This window comes from Stegastes partitus, unplaced genomic scaffold, assembly GCF_000690725.1.
Source record: "Stegastes partitus isolate 25-593 unplaced genomic scaffold, Stegastes_partitus-1.0.2 Scaffold2125, whole genome shotgun sequence".
NCBI classification, from domain to species: Eukaryota; Metazoa; Chordata; class Actinopteri; family Pomacentridae; genus Stegastes; species Stegastes partitus.
Window position 1 is genome coordinate 103,092 of NW_007579856.1, and position 4,249 is coordinate 107,340.

The window sequence follows — 4,249 nt, forward strand, 5'->3', positions numbered from 1 at the left end:
TATCTGCCCTGTACTTTGTAATAGCAACAACCATTTGAAGGAAGCATGACAGAGTTGACTTGAGCATTATATTCCCTGGATAAGGTTAGAGAGAGATCTTGGTCATGTTTGTTCTACACAGGCTTTGAGAAAGCTCTTCCTGGTTGCAGTGATCAACAAATTGTGTTTTATGAGATTGTGGTGAATGGAGGTTAAATAATAACCTAACCCTAATAATGGGGGCAACACTCAAACATAAAAATTAAACTAAAGATACAAACTTAAATTCAAATGTAGGTGACTAGCAGTCACCTATTTCCAAACAAAATCAATCAGAAATATGCACATTAAACCAGAGCAGTGCTGCTGGGAGGAGCAGCAGTTAACCAAATGAAGTGTGCAGAATAAACAAACTCTAATACAAAAAGGCCTGGGACCTTAGACCACAGTCATAACAGAAAAACAGTCCCAGACACAAAACAAAACTATTACAAAGTTAATCAAAACGATTCATAATCCATACCAACTGAATGTTAAACAGAAGAATAAACCCTGGTACAACACTGAACAGCAATGGAAAGAAGGGAATTAAACAAAAATGAACTCAGGCAGGATGACTGCCTGCTGCAAAAGAAAGATTCAGAGTGAAACCCTGCTGTGCACAGAGCCAGGTAGTGACCGCAGCTCTCTAACAGTCAATAAAAGCTAAGAGAGGCAAACAGGAAACTTGCATTAAAAGCACAGCAAATTAGAAAGAGTAAGACTAGCACCATTCCTGCTGTTTGCATTTGTATAACCAAACAGTAGGAATTAATGAGCATATTGACAGCCAATCCAACAATATGGAAGCAAAGCAACAGGAAGGATTGTGTCTGACAAATGACTGACAAATAACTGAGACAAGTGAGGCCTGCAGTTCTTTGACGTTTGTCTGGGTTCTTTTGTGACCTCCTGGACGAGATGTCGAGGCGCTCTTGGAGAAATGTTGGTTGGCCGGCCACTCCTGGGAAGGTTCACCACTGGTTCTCCATTTGTGGATCATGGAGAGTGGTTCGCTGGAGACCCAGAGCCTCAGCAATGGCTTTGTAGCGCTTTCCAGATGATAAATGTTGATGACTTTGTTTTGCATCTGTTCTTGAACCTCTTTAGAAGGTGACTTCATGCGCTGCTTTTTGAGACCCTTTAGTTTACTCCACAACACCAGACAGGTTCAGATTAAGTGAAGTTTAGATTCATCAAGCCTGCCAGTAATCATATGTGAGTGTGGCTGGTGAAACTGAACCCAGTTGCTAAATGAAAGTGATCATTTGGTGGATTGGTAGCTAAGGGGGCAATTACTTTTTCCACATAGGGCAAGGCACGGTGCTACAGTGGTTAGCCTCACAGCTAGAAGTTCCCTGGTTCATGTCCCAACCCCGACCTGGGGTCTTTGTGTGTTTACCCGTTTCTTAGTCATGCAATAAATGGAGAATCTGATGTGTTTGTACTCTGCTGCTACAACACAAATCATGGCTAGTGAGTGACGTCATTAATAGCACCACGAATCAAGTAGGATCCGAAATGTTACCTTGCCGAGGTGCTCCCTACATAGTTCACTACATAATCCACTATATAGTGGCCCCTCAGTATGGAGTAAGGAGTGGGTGGATGACTTCAAGCACAGTCTAAGTCAGGTATTTATAGTGTGGAGTGTTGATTAGGAGCAGGTGAGTCAGCACCTGCTCAGGCATCTTAACTTGCTGCTAATTAGAAATCTGCTCAGTGAAACACACACTGAGTGAGTGAGAGAAGGGATGAGGAAGGACTGCCAGCTAATCAGGCCAGAGGCAGGGATCCTGACACCAATACGCTTTGTCATTGTGTAGTGTAGAATAGTTTCAGAGTGTTTGAGCAGAACTGTAGGTGAGCTGGTGTGCTCGAACTGCAGTGAGTAGGTGGAGAGAGAGAGAGGCGGTGACTTATAAATCTGAACATTTGAGAGGGAAAAAAAGTGTAGAATTACAGTCTAAGTAAATAAAAATGCAACTTTGACAGACAAAGACAAGTTTTGAGTGATTGAATTGATTATTAGAATGGGATTAAAAGACAGCCTTATCTGACATCGGCTCCTCATGTTGTCTGTAGGAAGAACTAAGATGCTGTGAAGAGACAAGCAGATGAATTAGTATAATGGAAAGCACCACATGTTAGATTGGTACCATCTTCATTAAAAAGCAGTATCTGATGTTGTCAATATGTATCTATTAGTATAAGACAATACAAAGTTTTTCAAATCTGATAGTACTGTATTCGTACTGTATATTCTTCTTTACAACATGATTTGTTGTGTTTTATTTCACAGGTTCATGTTGTTGTTGCTGAAGTCGATGGTGACACAGTGAACTATGAAAATGTAGGAGATCATTCTGCTGCTGCAGCGCCGCCCTGAAGAGGGAGCCATCGCTATTCTTGTTGTTTCATTTTTTGAGCGACTGAAGGTTTGACATCAAAAAATAATATTTGCTTTCTCTTCATGTAGCACTGTTTGTCATGCTCTGTGCTGTCACATGAAAACCTTGCATGCCTGATTTGCATCCACCTAATCTCATAAAGCGATCTTTAAATCCTTTGGATATTACTAATAATACACTGTTGTCCAGTTCAAACAGCAGAGTTTCATCCTCTGTATTTTACTGAACCCCATTTCTTTAGAATTTGGCAGAATGTGTACTATTACTGCAGTGAACATCAGATGAAGGAAGTCGTCGTGTCAGTGATGCTGTCTCATTGTGTCTTTCATTGTTGTTGGGTTCAGGAGATTGTGTAATGATTAGTCAGAACTGGCCTCACTTCTTGTCACATCATTTGAGGAAGTCAAATAATGGCTAAAAAACAAACTTGTAAACTTCTTGCTTGTAATTGTGATTCCTTAATATGAATAAATCTGAAAGCTACACTTATTGTCCGTTTCTGTGAATCCAAACAGTTCAGTTTTCATGATCACCAATGAATTGTGACAGTTTTCTTCACTGTTGCAAGAACAAAATAAATGGACCAGCATTTGTTATTCTACAAAAAGTACAGCTGACCACAGGTTTCTGTATTTAAAAAAAAACAAATATGATCTCGAAAACTATTCCCAGTAAACCTGATTAGGTTGTCTCAGAGGGATTTAAAAAGAGAGAGAAAAACACAAGCCCATAGAAACAACAACAACTCTTGAAGAATCACTGACATCATTAAAGCCAAGGTAGACAAAATCTGGTAAAGACAACATACAACAAAAAATTTTTTTTTGCAGAATTCACAAACTCAGCCTCCCTCCTGCAGCTTCCTCCTCTCTCCTGTCAATCCTAAGCCCCTTTATCAAGACAAGCATGGACTTCATGTGCTCACAAAGGGGCTAAATGAGTGTTTTTGAGGAGTCCTTGTCCACTGAGGTCGGTGTTTCCTCGTTTCACATGTTTTACAGGATCGCGTTTCCGCAATCCCTGTGTTTATTTATAGCAGGATTTTAGGGTTGGGGAGAGGTGAGGGATTGTTTGTGTTGTTTTATTACATTTTTCTTTCTGTTTCCTGTAAAGCACTTTGTTTTGCTTTTATTTGGATGACAAGTGCTGTCTGATTGATGACTGACTGATAATTAGAGGTAAAGGTATGATCCTATTTATATATGAAAACCCAACAATCCAAAAAGAGCCTGGACCAATAGCATTTTTATGTTTTATTTTGTTTTATAATATTTTCATTCATTTGAATTTTAATTTAAAATGTTTGACTCATTTTCATGAACCACAGTAGAGAGGAGTGAGTCGCTTGTAACGAGACAAAACCTCCAGCAGAGCCAGGTTCAGAGAGGGCAGCCATCGACTGGTTGGGGAAGGGAGAGAGAACCAGACAGCAGAGGGAAACAGAAGACAAACAAGAGTTCAGAAACACTGGACCGATCAGTAGGATGAGTAGAGTACAGATCATACAGGGAGAGAGAGGGCAAAGGACGTATAATAATAATCAGAACCGCATGGAGGGCATGACAATGATGAAGGTTTGTACAGACATCCATATGAATAGGATAGATTAGGTAAAGATCAGGAAGAGCTGCTAGTAGACTTGTTCTCACCCTGTCTCCCTTATTGCCAAACGTGACACTTCCTCTTTTATTACACCACTGACATGACAGAATGGAAACTATAACACTGTTAAAAAATTAATAAAATCAACTTAAAATTCCCTTTCGAGGATACCAGAGTGATCATCCAGCCCAAAGCAGAGAAGACAAATTATTTTTTTT